At 39.8% G+C, this 18,990-nt stretch overlaps 1 protein-coding gene across 3 annotated transcripts in view; it reads left to right on the top strand.

Annotated features, from left to right (window-relative positions):
- NFYC (nuclear transcription factor Y subunit gamma) overlaps positions 1-18,990 on the top strand; it is a 67,830-nt gene that overhangs the window by 16,907 nt on the left and 31,933 nt on the right. The window contains exon 1 of one of the 3 annotated variants that reach the window (XM_058717868.1): positions 414-531. The exons of 1 other annotated variant lie outside the window; for it this stretch is intronic. The gene's annotated coding sequence lies outside the window, so the exon portion shown is untranslated. Of the gene's footprint in view, positions 1-413; positions 532-2,134; positions 2,245-18,990 lie in introns of those variants that run through there. One more of the 3 variants, XM_058717869.1, reaches the window with a different exon arrangement.

Raw genomic sequence — 18,990 nt, 5'->3', positions numbered from 1 at the left:
GTGCATCTGCTGTGTGCATTTGCCAGGCATTTCCAAGCCTTAAGTTCCCTGTAGTTTGAAGTCTGGATCTGACCCCTGTTCTGCTTCTCAAGGTAACTTTAAAACAGGAAGTGTACAAAGGAGGTAACTGATGACGTGAACAGCCAATCATGGCTTTGTGTTCTTAGCTGATAAAGCAGCTCAGCCAATGGGACCACTCTGGAGGCAAGGTTTGGTGTCAAATAGCATGCTAGATTGAATGCCTTTGACTGTTAAAGTGGAAGGAGGCTGCAGGGCTTCATTGGAGCCTCGGAGTTTTTCACTGAGGCAGGGGTCAGCTGAAAGACAAAGAAAAATGGCGAATAGTTTGCTGGGGGGTGGGGGGACAGCTGTTCGGGTTTTCACTGGAGTGGACATTCCAGACTCAGGTTTCTGCATCTCCTGCTGCCTTTTGTTTCCTCCGTCCTTTTGGGGGGGAGGGCTAGGAGTGACTTAAATTCTCCCTGTCCGAGGAGATATAAATAACTACATGTAAAATTAATGCAGTTCCCGGTAAGTTTAATTCTTTGTTTTGTGTTAAAATGGTAGAAACTGTTTAGCTTCAGAGAGTGTAGACAAGTTGCACTGTTTCAGAAAATGGCCACTTTACATTCCATGCATACCTTTTGGTGCACCTAGAATACCTTGCTCTGTTTAGATTTTGCATGCCCTTCACCTAGGATTTCTTTTCCTAGTTGAGTATTGACAAGATCAGGTACATGAAGAAAGGCTAATCATTTTTCAGGGGCACACAGAAACAAGGCACTTTCTCTTCGCATTGGGTAAACTTAACTGTTTTCCAAATAATTTTCCTTTGTTCAAGTGCACTGAAGCTTTCCTACAGAATAAGCTGAGTTGTTGTAAGACTTTTTCTGTTTCCATGCACTTTGTTGACATCTGTGTTTTCAGAGGTGGAAGCAACACTATTGCTGTGCTAAATTTGTGTGAAAATACGGTTTGCACGAATGCAGCTTCTAATGGTGAAGGCCCACATGGCAGTGTGAAATTCTCCCGGTAACTTTCTTGATTTACCTGTCTGCTTCTATTCTGATCCGTACCAACTAATTAAATAACAGTCTTTGTTTTGAAATGCACATTTGAGCTTAGAATGCTGGTGAGGAACATACTTTTCCACTATATTGGTAGTGACAAGAGCAAATCTTTTTCTGTCAATTTCACACATTTTTGTCAGGCATTGATTTGGTTCTTTAAAGTGATGTGAGCAAAGTGCTTTTCATTTTCTGTATGAAATATTTCGAATCCTAATTTACCTGCAATTTGTGAATTGGAAAGTTAAGAGTACAGGCAACCCTATCTTTTGCCCTTGATATATTTTTCCCCTCTTTTAGGGATAGGAAGCTAATGCTGGTTGCTAATCAGTAACCAGCCAGTTTTTGGGAATAGTGCACTCTTCTGTCCCGTGTACTAACATCTATAATACACTTGATTTTAAAAAGCAGTTCTTTGTTTTCTTCTTATTTGCAAATATGGAATGAAGGTCATTGGAACATTTCTGCAGCAGACTCAGTGTGGAGCAGTGAGCCAGCAGTACTCAGTCTCTGGGTAGGGAAAAGGAACAGGCCCTAGTAGAGAAGTTTGGAGGGTGTTGATTTGCCTTCCCCTGGCTTCCCCTCCTGTAAGGGATTTACCTGAGAGGATCGATAGGGGTTTAGGTTCGGGGCTCTCTGAATTGGAGTGGTGTTGCAGTGAAAGTTGCTAGATGCAGGCCTCTGTCGTTGCTCGCAAAAGTGACCTTGAAAAACTGCCGAGGAGTTGAAAGATTGAAGGACAAAGTTTGTTTATACAGATTTAGACTGAAAAGCTCTATTTAAGATGAAAAGAGACTGTACTTCTGATGTTCAAGTCGAGTGGTTAGTAGGAATATGTTATAGATTCAGATTAGGAGTTTTCAAGCAATAAGACAATGGGGCTGCATTCATTCTCTCTCCCACTCTTCTCCGTTCCTTCCCCCAGCAAAAAAATTCTAAATCCTTTTGGTATGATAGTTGAGTGAACTGCCTAACAGATTCAGAATTCCTTGCACGCTACCTTGTCTTCTGTGTAATCTAGAGGGTTCTTTAGTGAAGAATGGCATTTCAGGAGTTCAAAGCAGTTATGTTTGTAAAACTTCTTTGGGGGAATTGGAATGCTTATGGTAAGAAGACTCATTCTGGGAAGTTAAATCATAAGAGAAAGGAGTATGTGTTAAGGATTACATTTTAACAGGTAATTAATTTCCATTTATTTTTTATAAGTCATTGATTTATATGTTACCAGTTGCTCCAGGTTTTATGTATGATTTAAAAAACTCGTAGATACGGAATGACTCTGTTAGCCTGGGAGAGGGCCTGGAGCAGGCAAGGCAGAATAAGTGGGGCACAGTACGAGGCCTTGATAAAAACTCTTTCTCTTGAGAACTTTGTGGATTTAGCTTCTTGGAAAGATATGTGGCTATTGCCTCTAGCTTGGGTTCTTAACCTTTCAGAATCATGGACTCTTGAGAATCTGACCCACTACCTGGAAAAATGCATATAGGCATGCCTATGCAGAACTCCTGGTGACTGAGAAATCTTCCAGTATATGCCGAATGGTCTTTATGTGATCTCCTCATTTAATACTTTAGCCAGATAAATGTTTCCCAGAAAAAGGAAGGAAACTCTACTTCCATAAGGAGCAAAGGCCTTCTAGAGTTAACTATAACTTAGACTAGGGGTTGGTGTGTAGGGATGGGTGAGGCTTCGATGGGGTCTTAGATTTGGGCATTTGTTTACTCTGATGACAGTATATGAAGGAGTATGGTGTAGTAGCAAAAGCAGGCTATTTAAAGTCAGGAGACCTGTGTTCAGGTTCCACTCAGCTATCACCAGCTTTGTGAGCTTGGGCAAGTCAGCCATTTAGTGTCAGCTTCCTCACATGTAAAAATGGGGCCTAAAAATAGCACCTTCCTATTTAGTGGTGAGGCTCAAATGAGCTCATGTATGTCAAAGTGCTTTTGCAAATTGTGAATTGCTACATTAATATAAGTTGTTACTAATCCAGACTGTTGGGGGAGGGGTGTTAAATACTTAGGAAGATAGATGGGCATCAGAGAAAAGAATGCCAGTATTTTAATATTTTTACAAAGGAGTTTGCTTAAATTCGACACATGTCTTTGTAAGCCGGTTCCATGTGCCTTCACGTGCATATTCCCGTTTGTGCTGACATGATCCTATGTAATTCATATGTTGAGACCATCAAACCTTCCCTTACCAGGATTCCTTTGAAAGAATTTTAACCCCTTTTTCAAAAATTAAGAGTCTCTCAGAATAAGATGAAATGGGAATGCTGATTTTTAAAAAACCCTTACTAGATTTAGGAACCTCTCAGAGTAAAAACTGGGAACCTGTTCTGATTTGTGTTATAATGCAGGTGAGTTCTAATAGTTAGTTGCAGATGTTTACTAAGCAGAGGTTACATTTTTAGTTTGTGCACCAAATATTTATAAAGTAAACTGGAGCCATTTTTTGTTGTTGTTTGCTTTGTGGTCATATGATTTTTTGGTCAGTTTTCAAGCTTGGGAGGTAGTTATAGCTTGCATAGTAGCAGCAAACCAGTCAATGTTGGGATAAAAACTAAAAAAAAAAAAAAATAGTTGGTCTCTCATCAAAATATAAGCACTAGCATGAATTTCACATAGCTGATACATATTGTGACAGATAAATTTCCAAGATAAATGGTGGAAACCCAGGGGGGGTTCTTTATCACCCATTTTACATGCCTGGTGTCCTCTATTTTTAGGACTCTTTTTCTTCCCCTGGGGTGGGGTGGATATTTTGTGATCTATTTGATTTCCTGTCCTATTAAGTCACTTCCTCTCAGGCGTGGTCAGTCAGCATTGATGTCTGCCTCCTTTCTGTGCATTGAAAGAATCATTCACACAGAATAAGGTTTGCCAAAATTGGCATTGGCCTCTCCAAATAAAAGTCCGCTTCCAGGGATGTGTATATTTGAAAACAACAGTCATGGTCACTGTGGGCTTTCTGTTCCTAAAACAAAATGAGATCTCCTTTTAGAGAAGCTATATACTTTTCGTGGAGGCATCAGTAACCCCAAAAGCATTCTTAAAGCTAATCATTTATACATGGTCTTCTTCATGAGTGGATTTATTTTTTGCCTATTTCTATCCCCAATAACATATGCATACAGAGTTTTTATACTCTTAAGCTGATGGAAATCATTTCAGGATCTAGTCTACTTCCTTTCTTGTAAAGTGGGGAAGTTGATGCCCAGAGAGGTTAGGTGCCCTTGTCTGTCAGCTGCTTTTTTTTTTTTAATTTTAATTTTAATGTTTATTTTTGACAGAGAGAGCAAGCAGGAGAGGGACAGAGAGAGGGCGACAGAATCTGAAGCAGGCTCCGCAGAGTCTGATGCAGGGCTCAACTCATAAAAAAACCGTGAGATCACAACCTGAGCCGAAGTCAGACCCTTAGCCAACTGAGCCACGCAGGTGCCCCAGTCTTGTCAGCTTTTTAATGACTGGCCTATGCAAATTCAGAGATTCAGCTCCCACTTAGTTCATTCCAGGTTTCTTTACTTTTTATTTTTCATATTTCTCTTCCTTTTGGCGTATCCATACAGGTTTGCTGTTTGAACACAGAAGGAACAGAGAAAATGGGCTAGGTAAGAGGTTCAGAAGTCTCCATGTGGAGTCTGTTGGTTAGAAAGTCTGCTGTGGCAGCAGACTTACAGTCCCTTTTGGGATATGAAGATTTCTTGCCTCAGCCAGTTGCTTATTCAGAAAGTAGAGAATCAGCTAGGAAGCTAATGGTGTCCACCTGGCTGAGGTGTCCCAGAGAGCTGTTTACTTTCATATATTACAAGGAAGTAAACTAAGGTGTACAAACACAACACCCGTATGCCAATTAGTTGGGTTTTTGTTTTGTTTAGTTTTGATTTTTTGGTGGTGGTGGTGGTGGTGGTGGTGGTGGTGGTGGTGGTGGTGGTGAATACATCTTACAAACAAGCTAACTCCCAAACAAGTTTGGGCCTGGTTGTTCAAGTGAGTCAACTGGTATTTATAACTAAGGTCTCAGGATCGTTTTATTTTATTGTTTATTTATTAACATTTATTTATTTATTTTGAGAGAGAGAGAGAGCATGAGCAGGGGAGGGGCAGAGAGAGAGGGAGAGAGTGAGAATCCCAAGCAGGCTCCATGCTGTCAGTGCAGAGCCCGATGTGGGCCTTGAACTCATGAACTGTGAGATTGTGATGAGTTGAAATCAGGAGTCCCATGCTTAACTGGCTGAGCAACCCGTGTGCCCCTCAGGATCATTTTAAGCATTCGACAAGACTGAAATAGAAATCGTTATCTGTATACTCCCCAAATAATATTTTAACTATGTTGACTTTAATCTTTACCACCAACAGTTGTATTGTGTGTCTGCACATGTGTGTTTGGGTAGTTGTGGATTTGGTTTTGTTCTTATTTTGCATTCTCTGATAGACTGTAATCTACTTGAAACTTTCATTTTATTTACTTATTTTTAAATGTTTGTTTATATTTTTGAGAGAGAGTGCAAACAGGAGAGGGGCAGAGAGAGAGAGAGACAGACAGACACATAATCTGAAGCAGCTCCAGGCTCTAAGCTGTCAACACAGAGCCCGATGCGGGGCTCGAACTCATGAACTGCAAGATGATGACCTGAGCCACCAAGTGCCCCCTGAACCTTTAACATTTTTTCTTTGTAGTTGCATTTCTTTTCACCACCTTCATATATTTGAATTAAAGTTACAATTCATTGAAAGAATGAGAGCCTGAATGATGTGCATCTTATGTAATGTTTAAGTGCTGAGGCATACCGTGTCTGAAAATTAGAATAGACACAGCTGGATAATATCTTCCTCATGTCTGAATTTCCCAGAAGCTTAGTTTTCTTTTTAATCTCTTCTCTCTGCTGCCTCACTGTTGGGCCCAGATCTTTAGAACTTGGTCAGATTCTGCTTGTATTGTCATTCTTCTCTTCCTGTCTCTCCCCTTGGTGTCCCAAAGCCAGACCCCACTGTTCAATAAGTGACCAAAAGTTTTCCTCTGTTGATTGTTTGCTATAAATTGAGTTACAGTGCTGCACTCTGTAGTGAAAAAGGGCACTTGAAGGGTAAGAAATAAAGGTAAATTCCAGTGTAAATGCAAAACTAAAGAAAAAAAATCTAGTAAATGTTTAACTTTAAAGTGGCATAACATAGTTTATGACCTTGTATTCTTTAGTTCAAAGGAAGAAAGGAGACAAACCACAGCAAACAGCAGTGCTGATTCGCTTGGTTACCTTTTTTCTTGGAAGTATTATCATTTGGTCTGTCTTCATCATTTCATTTACATAGAAAACTAAAGCAAGACCTGCTTGACTGGAAATACCCAGATAGAATGAATTTTTCCTTTATCTCCTTAACCTGTATAGTTCTTACCTACGAGGAAGTCCCAAAGGTGTACGCTCTATACTTTCTTCCACTAATTCAGCATGCACGCATGTCTTATACGTGGAGACTTAAAAACGTGCACAAATAACATTTTACTCCAGGACCTAACAATCTGGTAGGAGAAACAGAGGATGTATATCAAGTACATGAAACTGATATGGAAAGTACAAGCAAAGGACACAATTCAGAGGAGGGGAGACCTCTACTTCTGACTTAGGAATGAAGGAAGGCAGTTTAACTGAGCGTTGGACTCAGGGAGGTAAGAACAAGGGCATTCCAAGCATGGGGAAAGGAGGAGCAAGGTCATGACTGAAAAAGTGCAGCATGTGCCGAAGAGAGCAGTGAATGGTCCAGTCTGCTTAGACCATATAAGGAGATGAGTTAGGGACAGGAGGGAGTGGAAAAAGAAGTCCGGAGAAGTGAGTTGGGGTCTGCTGTTGGAGGGCCTTGACTGTCAAGAAATTTGAACCGTCTCTGCTTGAATTGGTGAACCGTTGAAGATCTGGGGTAATAGATTGATGTGGCAGTATCAGGTGTGTGCTTTTATAAGATTTATGAAGAGATTTATTATGTATTTATTATGTAGACATGAGTAGAATTTGAGTGGAAGACACCAGAAACAGTGAACAATGCAGTGAGTTTGCAGACTGGGTTCACAACCCTTACAGGATTGTTATGGGGGTGAAAAGGGAGAGCAATGCTAGTACCTGACACACAGCACTAAACCAGTATTAGGTATTATGATCATCATATTTGTTATTATATGGAGATGATGAGGGCCTGGATAGAGATAGTGGCCATATGAAGAAAGGTCAGGAGATGGACACTGTTGGACACTGTTACTACAGAGCCTGGAATTGATTAGAATTGAACAAGAGTCTAGGACAACTCTGAGGTTTCAAGCCTAGGTGACTGGACGATAGAAACTGAAAAGTTAGGAGCAGGTTTGGGGAAAGAGGAAGAATTTGGACACATGGAGTTTGAGTTTGAATTCTGGGTGGCTTTCCAGTTGGGAGGTCCAACATGCAGGACTGGAGGAATAGCAGAACTGGTAATGTATACTTGGAATTTGGGCTGTAGAGATTATGGCTGAACCTGGGGAAAAGATGAGAGAGAATCAAGGGAGAAAATAGACAGAAGGACCGGAAGAATAAAGTTTCATGTCAAAATTGGAAACAAAAGGTTGTACCCTCAAGCTGAGACATGTAGAAGTGAACATAGTGGAGTTGTCTAGGTCAGTGTTCTGTAAGCTTTTTTGATTGTGCACCCCTGTCGTCTGAGTGTGCAACTCCCATATATGCGTTAGTATTCTTTAAAATTGCTTATTCCTTTTTTAAAATGTTGGTTTAGTTAAAACCAGAGAATATCTATAGCTTCCCTATTCCAGGCCTACATAACGAAGTAAGGTGTCATTGTTAGCCCACATTTTTCTCAGAATACTTAGAGCACCATGCGTGATACATGATCTTGTGACAAGTTAAACGGAATGAGGGCATCAGTATCAGCCCATAGCTTAAGTATTCAGAAAGCTAATATTAACATTTTCAGTGTGTGCTTTGATGCGTAGAAGACTAGAAATCCTGCTTTAAAATTGGGTGGCCTTCATTTCTTCTGAATATGTACAAATATTTCTTTGAAATGTTTTCCACTAGTTCCTTGAGATTAGTTATGTATATGTTTCTGTATATGTGTGTAGGTATGTATAGCCATAAGCTTTCTTGTTTAAGTTTTAACCATATACACACTTCTGTCCAGTGCAAAAACTAAGTCATTCGATGGCCTGGGTGGCTCAGTCAGTTAAGCATATGACTTTTGGTTTCGGCTCAGATCATGATCTCACGGTTGGTGCGTTCGAGCCCCACATCGGGCTGACAGCGTGGAGCCTGCTTGAGATTCTCTCCCCCATCTCTCTATGTTCTTCCCCTCCTCGTACATTCTCTCCAATTCTCTCTCAAAATAAGTAAATAAACTTAAAAAAAAATTAAAACAACAACAAAAACTAGGTTGTTGGTTTGTTTCCCAAGTCGCATGGGGCTTGATCTTCACTGGTGTTAACTTTATAATAAAGTCTCAAATGGCAGCCTCTGCATGAAGCATAAATACACATGTAGGAGTTCGGTAGCATTTGCTTAGCAAGTAACTTATAGCCACATGATCATGATAACACTAATGAACAGCATACAATATAAATTACCAGCAATAGGATAGCCTCATCTGTAGGATTTAGCAGAACTTTTATTTTGTATGTTTTATTTTTATTTTTATTTTTTTGCAGAACTTTTAATATAAGGCACCTATATTTAGTTTCTAGGCTAGGTATGTTGTAATTACCCTCAATTTAAAATAAAAGTAATAAACTTTTCACTGAAGAAAAAGTGGTAAATTTCCAGCCACCCTACGTTGATTATTAATTTATATCCTGAATTCCATGATTATGTCTCTCCTGGTAGTTAAATGGCCAAATACCCATGAAGCTAGCCTTGAAGGTAGTTAAGTAGCATAATAGTATGTAATGTTTATATGGAATAGTACGTTACAGTTAATGGAATGATTTGATATCCATTCTGTCACTTGGTATTTACCTAAGGTAGGTAAGACAGAAATATTATCCCCATTTTGTGGGTGAGGAAATAAGAGGCAGAGCCTAGTGACATAAGCCCTGTGCTCTTTGCACCTTGTTACTTTGTATGAAAAACAAGCTATAGCTGTGTCCATCTTCTAGGACTAATTCTTCCTTCCACCTCTTCTTGTGTGTGCTGCTCTTCCCCAGAAAGGAGACACGTAAAAATTTTTTTTTCTCCAGAGATCACACATAATCTTACATGAAATGACTAAACAGTTGATCATAAAAGGAGCAAATATATAGTCAAACTGAATTACTATTTTTTTTAAATTTAATGTCGATTTATTTTTGAGAGAGAGAGAGAGACACAGAGCACGAGCGGGGGAGGGGCTGAGAGAGAGGGAGACACAGAATCTGAAACAGGCCCCAGGCTCTGAGTTGTCAGCACAGCCCCAATGTGGGGCTCAAACCCACACGCTGTGAGATCATGACCTGAGCTGAAGTCTGACGCTTAACCGAATGAGCCACCCAGGTGCCCCCTGAGTTATTATTTTTAAGTTTATTTATTTTGAGAGAGACAGACACAGTATGAGTGGAGGAGGGGCAGAAAGGGAGAGAGAAAGAATCCCAAGCAGGTTCCACACTGCCGGCGCGGAGCGTGACCTGGGGCTCCATCTCACAGAACTGAGAGAGATCATGACCTGAGTCAGACGCTTAACTGACTGAGCTACCTGGGCGCCCCTATTTTTTAAGTTTTCTCAAACATAGCCACTTTTCTTTTCAGAACACGGCATAGTGCAAATCGATAGGTACTAAATGAGTACCACCAGTGTGGTGGGAAATTTGTCTTTCCTGAATCCTAAATTCACTAAGGTCAGGTAAGTAGTTTGAAGGACTTTTTCCGAACGGATATGAGGTTAGAGTTGTGTTATGTGTTCTATGGTGTTCCTTAGTTGTGCAAATGCACACATTATGGTGTGTATTGGGCACCCCCTAGATTTGTGTTCTTATCTGGAACCACAGATTGGTATTTTTAGATGCCTTATGGTGTTTTTAGATAATCAGTTGCTTTATATTTCCTAGCTGTGATTTCTAATCCTTGCTTTACCCCTAGTGAGGTAGTTAGGACAAAGGAATTCTGATTTCTTGGAGTGATGGCTGCACAAGTAAAATAACATTGTCATCATGTTCACAATGTGGCAATAGCTATAATTTTGCGACACTGAGTAATACTGAGTCAGGTGATTCCTCCTGTTAATGTGCTCATCTGGAAACACCTCCAGCCAGAGGGCCAGGCTAAGGCTATCTCTGAACCAAAGGGAAGCAGTAAAGGGACTTCCCATCACCAGGCCCCCAGAGAGTTAACTTGATCTACCAAACCTTTTCATCCTCACTCTTGGTTAATGACCAGATAACCCCAACTTCCCAGTCCTTGTGGGCAACTGCAGCTTTAACCAGTTTGAAAACAAAGCTCTCCACTTTGAAATGTATAAGAATCTGGCATCTTGGTCTTTTGGAGTACTTCTTCCAGGAGAATGATGGACTTATTTATGTTCCAGGCTTCGAAGACCCATACATTCTTAAGTTTTTGGTCCTCTGTTATTAATTCTACGAAGGGAGGAGGACATGCGGTGTAAGAGCACAGAACTGAGTGTCAGGACACGTGGATTTTCATTTGAGCTCTGGCATGTGCTTGCCCTGTGCCTTCTGACAAGTCCCTCAGTCTATCTGAAGTGTTTTTGTCAGATGGGAATATTAATTAGTACCTGTGCCGTGTTTATAGCGAAAAACAAATGAGATGACAGAAAGAGAGCTACTGTACAAAGTGTACATACAGCATGTACAGATGGAAAGGACTAGCATTACCATCTCAGTTGCTTTCCACTCTTTGAAGTCGTCTTTACATTCTCAGTTCCTGACAGCTACATACCTGGAGGTAGGAGGGTCAGTGCTTGTTGGGCCTGGAGGATTTGTTTCTTCTGCTTTTTTCATTGCCTGCCTTCCTTTCAACATTTAAGTCAATGATAAAAGACACTTAGCAGAGGGCAGAACTTAGTGTGTCTGTGAATCAGCAGAATCCATATAGCCAAATCAATACAACCAAGCTCGCATTGACATTCTTACAATACCCTGCAGGTTTTTAATTGAGAATTCTTTGCTCACTGCCCTACCCCCGGTTTTAGATGGATTAACTCATCAGCACAATCTCCCATTTTTCCAGTGGAGTCCATGATTAGAGAATTATCTGCATTCGTGGTATGTTTTCTGAAGAACAGGTTTCTCTCCATACCTACTTTTTTTTTTTTTTTTTTTTTTTTTTTTTTTTTTTTTTTACTTTTCTGTTGGATTACTGCACAAAGGTTATTGCACAGCAGAGTACAGGCACTTAAGAAGGGGTTTCCCCATGTGAACATTTCAGAGAAAAGGACCCAGAATGAGGCCAAAGATACTTGGAGTCTTAAAATAGTTCTTTTTTTAAAAAAAATTTTTTTTTTTAACATTTATTTATTTTTGAGACAGAGAGAGACAGAGCATGAACAGGGGAGGGGCAGAGAGAGAGGGAGACACAGAATCTGAAACAGGCTCCAGGCTCTGAGCTGTCAGCGCAGAGCCCAACGCGGGGCTCGAACTCACGGACCGTGAGATCATGACCTGAGCTGAAGTCAGACGCTTAACCAACCAAGCCACCCAGGCGCCCCTTAAAATAGTTCTTGAGGAGCTTGTATTTGTCCAGTAGATTTGTGTTGAATTCCTACTATGAGCAAGGCATGTTTCCCTTGAGGATGTGCCAGAAACAAAGACAATTACATAAGAACTGGGAAGAAGATAGGAGCAGGGAAATTTTAGGCTTAAGAAATAATGTGCCAAATAATAACATGCCACACAAGTCTGACGAAAGTGAATATGTTAATTGTAGAAATAGATTTTATTGGGTGCTGGGAATGGTTTCTTGGGGAGAAAAAAATTTAGTGGTCACTAATTAGTGAGCGTGTATATTTAATTTGTTACAGTTGTACTGTAAAAAGCAAGCTTCTTAACAGTGCTCTCCCCCCCCCCCCCAAAAAAAAAAAAAACGTAAAAGATTGGTTTCAGTCCATGAGATAGTCTGAATAGTTCTTGCTTTCAGAACATGTTCCCTGTACTCCAGGGTTTGGGATGGAGATGGAAGGAGCCAGAGGTCTCTTCAGAGCTCAAAACAGAATCTTTTTCTTAGCCTTTGGGGCCAGGTAGGGTGGAGGCTGCCTAGACTCTAGGTCTCCTGTGCCCTCTAAAGTAACAAGATTTCTTCTGAAGGACAAAGCAGCCACACACACTCCTAGCTTACAGAAGTCTGAGGTGTCCAAGGAGACATGTTCTAGGAATTTAAATGTTTTTGGCTTAGTCTGGAGGGGAAACCTGCATAGCTACTGGTCATTGACATTCTCAGGGATTTAAATGTGGAGCATTCCTAGTCATTTCCATTTGAATTCTTTGCTTATTTGGATCAGTACACTCATTCTAAATTTAATAGTTTAAAGGGCTTTACAATTTATTTCTTGTCTATTAAAAGAGATGGGAGAAGATTTCTCTGTATTTGTTTTTAGCATATTTTCTAAGAGTCCAGTTTCAGATGCATGGAAACAAAGTAAGTCTAAATTAGAGGATGAAGCAAGTTGAGTTACTGGCTACAGTACCTAAGGGAGGTTGGACTTTGGACTTGATGTTCTGTCTGAGACCATTCAGGCCAGGATTAGATGTCTTATCTAGCTCTGAGCAGCGAAGATTATATGCCATCTGGCATTTGTATGATTCTTGGTATTTTTCGAGGCCTTCTAGCATGTATTTTCCCATTTGTGTGCTGCAACTGCCCTGTGAGGTGTTCCTGCAGGTGAACAAAGGCCCCCAAGAAGTTAAGAGATTTGCCCAAGATCATAAACATAGCAAGTTAGTCGTCAGAGAGGGAGAACCTCCATGTCCAGTACATTTTCTTTATGTATTTATCCTGTACTTTACTGCCCCCCACTGTTCACAGCTGAGTATTCATAGGTGCTGCCTACTGACCTGGAGACATGCAAAGGGGAAGGAAAAAATAGGAAAGAAAAAAGAACAGAGCTTGGAAAGAGACAACAGAGAAATAAGAAAAGGATGTTTATATGGTAGTAGATAAGAGTGCTATTAGCATCTTCTATTATTGTCACAGAAATGATGGGAGTAGGTGTTTAAAAATGATCATTTGGGTTAAGGATTTGAGTCATTGATCTAAGCCAAGACTGCTTATCTCTCTGAACAGTTTGAATATACACATACCTTAAAACAGTGCAAAAAGTGAGGATGAACAAGCTGACTTAAGGCAAGAACAGAATTTTAGAGTTCCACTATTAACTATATTGTGATCTTGAGCAAGTAACTTAAGATAACTAATCCTCTGCTTTCTTATTTGTAAAATTGAAATATTGATCTCTTTATCACTGAGCTGAGTGAAGATCAATTGAGGGTAATGACTGTGACAAGTAGTTTGTGAACTCAACAGCTCTTAAGTTGGCATCGAAACATTCTGCAGAGTCCTACTTCTCACCTCTCCTGGGCACACACAAATACAGGATCCTGCCAGAACAGGAAGAGGTGGTTCTCAGGGTTTCTGAATCTCAGAAGGAATCCAGTAGGCAAAATGCCTCTTTGTTTTAGGATACAATTTAAAACTCAGGCTCCTGGCACTGTTTCTGTCTCCAACTCATGTCAGAATTCTCTTTCAGGCTCAGAGCCTGAAAAACCAGTAACTCTCCATTCTTCTTGCAAGAATTTATTTACTGTCCAGAGGTTGGAGAGTCAAAGAGATTAACAAATATTCCTGTGGGGCGGAGCGGGTTGCCCAGCTCACTCCTTCCTAATGGAGGCTGAACAGGTGAGGGAGCTGTGTAACAGCTGTGTGATCTAGGGCAAGTTTCTCCACCTCTGGTGCTAAGTTTCCCCATCAGTAAATGAGGGATGACACTGTTCTGTCATGGAAGGATTCATTGAAATAAAACTTAACAGTTTCGAACTGGGTTCTAAATGTTATCTGATCCTTTTTGTGTAAAGGGCCAGATAATATTTTTGGCTTGCAGGTCATACAGTTTATGTTGTAACTGTTCAGCTCTGCTAATGTAGCATGAAAGCAGCCTTAGTGTAAATGAATGACGGTGCAGTCTTCTAATAAAACTTATTTTATGAGAACAGGCTGCAGGCCAAAGTTGGCCTGTGGTCTGTAGTTCACAGACCCTTGCTTTAGAATACTTCACTAAAATACTTGATTTTTTTTCCTCCAACATACAAAATAGTGTTTTATTGCTGTCCTGTATGCAGGGATGGTTTAAGAACATTACTGAAGAAATGAAGAAAGTGTGTGAAGTAAGATGTTTACACATCATTTTCTATTCCACAGAAACAAATCTTAAAATGTTTTGTTCATGCCTTCCTATAAGTTTCATTGCTTATACCAGATGCTGTGCCTTCATTTATTTTCTAGTTATAACTGCATTATGATCTGGCCCTTGTTTAAAAGATTATGTTGTAGTAGATAGCAAACAGAAACATGTTTTTGTTTTTGAAGCAAAGTGTTTCTGCTGCCAATTTAAAAATGTATCCTTGTGAACAGATCTTTGGGGAGAGCAATGTGCAGCTAGTTCCAACCCTTCATCTTTTGGGAAGCATGGTTTTTCTAGTAGGCAGTTTGAAAAGCAACTTCATACCTAGCCTCTTGGAGCTAAAAACAGACACACCCTCAAACATTGAACTTGGCATTAATCAGGGTTGGGGAAAGGGGTCTTTAGTCAGGCTGCATTATTCATTCTTATAGTACTGGATACTGTATAATCACCTGCGAATAGTAACTATGACTAGCTGATTACAGTCAATAAGGGGTTAGAACTTAAGTAAGAAGGTTTCTGGCACTACGCTCAGTGCTTTCTTGCGTGATTAAGTAGAAACCTTAGATGAGCTTAAATAAAGATTGTTGACCCCTCTTTTCTCTCTAGTCACCCTGCCTTCTTTTGTATTCATTCATTTATTACATCAACTAGTGAAGTGTCGGTCTTCCATACCAGACCACCCCTTTGGCCTGCATGGTGAGTATACATTGCTCCTGGAGTGCCTTAGTGGAATGACTGGCCCAGGGCCACCAATTAGTAGGCAGTAGGCCAGTTCACAGACGTAGGTCTTTTAATTTCCAGAGTGATGCTGTTTTTCTCCTGAAATTGTTGATTTGAGATTGGTTTTATTGTAGAGAACGCATGCCTCCTTAAGGTTTGAAATACTCTTTAGCCATGATTGATGATGGGTCCATCTGTACAAACTTTAGAACCAAATTGACTGTTGGTGGAATTGTTTGGTTTCAAAAGTCTCAGTTTTCAAATGTCATTTACACTTTTCTTTGTAGTTTAGAAGAATATCTAAAATAGCAAGCACAAATAAGCTTAAATCCTACCCCCTTCTTATCCATCTAGTAATTCACATTAACATTCTTTTTTTTTTTTTTTTTTTCTTTCTGTGTATCGCTCTCTCACCATTTGAAATATAACATTCCAACAGTTTTGGCTATTTCAAATAAACCTGGAGCTAACTACAATAAATATCTGAACAGTACTGGAATGTAATAAAAGGCATGCAAAAATGCTGGCAGTTGGGCAAGATAAAAAACATGTCATCTAATGACAGAGGAAGGCATGCTCAAAATGCAAGGCACAAAAGGGAGTGAAGAAGGTATGTGCTTTGCACATAGGGAGATAACTGATACATGTTAAGTTGGAGATACACAGGAATGATTAAGGTTGCTTATAGCCTAAAGGCCGCAAGTTAGATTGGGGGGCGGTCATTAAAAGGAAATGGTGGTACCAATGTTTAGATTTGTTTTTCAGTCAAAACTTGGCTAAGATATATTTGCATTTGACAGTAAGAGTATTGTTTTTAGGTGAAACCTGACTGCCTGGAATGGGTCAGCTCTAGTACTTTAATAGAAAGCAGCATTGGTCAAGGGTTGGGTTTCATTTCAAGGGAGCTTTCTTTGATCTTTTTTCCTTGAACAGTTGTTATATTAGGGTTTTAGGTATTATCTCCCAACAACATCTATTTGGTTTTAGTTATTTTCAAAGAGCTATAAAGTGGGTTTAGGAATATTGTAAAGGACTTTCATAGAGCGAATGAGGTTATGTGCCAAGAAAAGAGAGCTAAAGTCTAAAGGTACAGAGTTTTAGAAACCAGAGCATATTGCAATAAAACTTACATTTCTATATAATTTTATGAGGTAGATCTTTTTGATACATCCTATTTCATGTCTAGGCATATCACTGAGGGAGGATTTGGTGAATCGTGGTACCTGGTCAAGAGTAAGAGCTTGGAATATTTCCAAGATCTTAAAAAGAGGAACACTCTGTTCTGAGATGTTTTGAAAACTGCTTAGGTCTCTTTTTCTTTCTTCATCAATGATAGAGTAACTGGATATTAGAGTGACAGCTAGATTTTCCATCCTTGAATGATATGATTGAATCATCTCGTTTCCTCCATGCTTTTCTCCTTCTCTTCCTGCTAATGTATGGCCAGAGATACTTGCCCTCCTCCTACTTACCTTTTGTCATTAATTTTTCAAACTTTTCTAATCTATCATGGTCACCTTCCTGACAAAGTTCTGTCTTTCCAAAGATTTACACTTGGGAATGGTATGCACCCATGTTTCCAGGCTTCCAGTCTGCCTTGCAACTTGCACAAGGTGTGTATGGGGGTGTGGGGGTGTGGCCTTCCTACCCTGCCCTTTTATCTTAAATTCACTTCAGTAAGTTTCAGGTGGATTTCTGATTGTTGTCCTTCTTACTTTAAAGGCCCAGAGAGAACCCCCTTTCCCCTTTATCTGAGCCTCCCAGAATAGCTCCTATAACCACTTCCTTTGGTTGTTCAGGCAATCCCATTAAGTCTATTTCAGGGCCACACTTTTCAAGAGACCTCTTTTTCTCAGGCCATACCCAGCAACTCTCTTGCCTCTTCATTCAGAAGTAATCAAACTGGGTGCTAGATACTGTGAGGGATCCAGAGATAAATCATATTTAGGTCCTACCTAGAAGGAGCTTGTAAACCAGAAAGGGAAATATAAGACATACACATAAATAATGATCATACAAGATAATCTGGTGAAGGCAGAAAGAGGTGCAGATCAAGGGCCCTGAAGGTTCACAGGAAGGAGTGATCACGTCCGGATGGGGATGTTTAGAGAAGACTTGTGGACAGATGGCTGTTAAGTTGAGCATTGGAGAAACAGCCTTTTTGTGATGGACCTTGATTCTTCTCTTTCTAGCTTTGGAAAGCAAACTGTTTTTAAAAAAGCAGGTAAATTAATCGATATTGGGAGTTGAGATTACCTCTGGCAACAACCGTTCTGTATACTTGATCTGATCCTTATGTCTTTATTAAATAGTTAAACATCTTATTCAGGTAGTATGAAGTAATTAACATGAATGGTAAATCTAATACTAATAATTAAATCTGGGAAATTCTATGCTGCATGTCTCATGAGTGATCTAAAGCTAATACAGCTTGATCTTAAAGCAGTTTTGTTGTCAACTGTGTATAAATAGCTTTGTCCTGTGATGAGATAGCAATTTAACATGGAATAAAAAGGATCCTGGAATATAAATCTTTCTTACTTTTTAACATACCTTCTCTCATTACTCTAGAAAATGAATCTGGCATGTATTTCATGAGCTGTAAATGTTATGAATAGGCTACTTCTGTGGCAGAATCAACTCAGTTGCAATTAATGTATTATTAAAATCAGAAGTAATAAGATTAAGGTCAGTTTATATATTTTTTAACTTGTTGGGGTGTTTGGTGAGCAAAATGCTGATTAGGTTTCATTATTTTAATCCTGTGCCTCAGTGGGAAAATATTGAGAACACCAATTTGTTCTTATAAAATCTGTTGCTTGAGATTTGGTCTAATTTCTTTTCAATTAATTTTTTGAGAGAGAGAGAGAGAGAGAGAGAGAGACCGAGACCGCACTGGAGGGGCAGAGAGAGGGAATCCCAAGCAGGCTCCACACTGTCAGCATGGAGCCCGATGTGGGGCTCAAACTCAGGAGCCATCAGATCGTGACCTGAGCCATGTTCAAGAGTCAGATGCTTAACTGACTGAGTCACTCAGGCACCCTGAGATTTGGTCTGATTTTTAAAGCCCTGTGTAATGACCAGATCTGCTTTAATGAAAACCTTTTGAATGAAAGTAGTCACCTTTTCTTGGAGTTTACAGTAACAAAGAGGTATTAACAGAATTACCTACTCATCATCTCTGTGCAAAGATGCTACACTTGATCTTAGCCAAAAGGCCGAGAAGCAGTCTCTGTGCAGAGATGCTAGAAATCCTGCTCCTAATGAGATCTTCCATTTCTGATGAGAATACCTTTGGTTTTGAAGTCAGAAATTTATAAAAAGAGGTTTCTGGATGGAAAAATCATAAAGCCTATAACTCTAAATCCAAAGCTCAAGTGGAACTTTGAAAATAAAACCTAATGTAAAGTAGAACAGTGAGAGCTGTTCAAAGATGGAAAAGAATGCCTTATCAGCAAGCCATTTTCCCAAAACTGGGGAGGGAGATACTCATATTGAAGTTGAATGACCACTTGGGATGGGATTGAGGAGGTTCGGCAGAGGTTGGAGTAGAGCAGTGTTCTTTAGATAGGTGGGCCTTGGTGGCTTTTGATGTCTTTTTTTTTTTTTTTTCAGTCCTAAACTTCTGTGATGCAATAGAATACAAAGGACATTATTATTGACTACATTTTGCCATTGTCTGATTTTCTAATGCCGATGGGCATCTGAAGTTAGATATTTAACCTTTAGTACATTTTTCAATTCTAGAAATATTTGAAAACTTCTGTTTTGTACCTAACCTTCACTCCCAACAGTGTGTGGGTCTGAGCCAGCCAGGTTCATTGATAATCTATTGACTGCACAGATGT

This window comes from Neofelis nebulosa, chromosome 2 (genome assembly GCF_028018385.1).
Source record: "Neofelis nebulosa isolate mNeoNeb1 chromosome 2, mNeoNeb1.pri, whole genome shotgun sequence".
Classification (NCBI taxonomy): Eukaryota; Metazoa; Chordata; class Mammalia; order Carnivora; family Felidae; genus Neofelis; species Neofelis nebulosa.
This window is presented reverse-complemented; position numbering and strand designations above follow the sequence as displayed.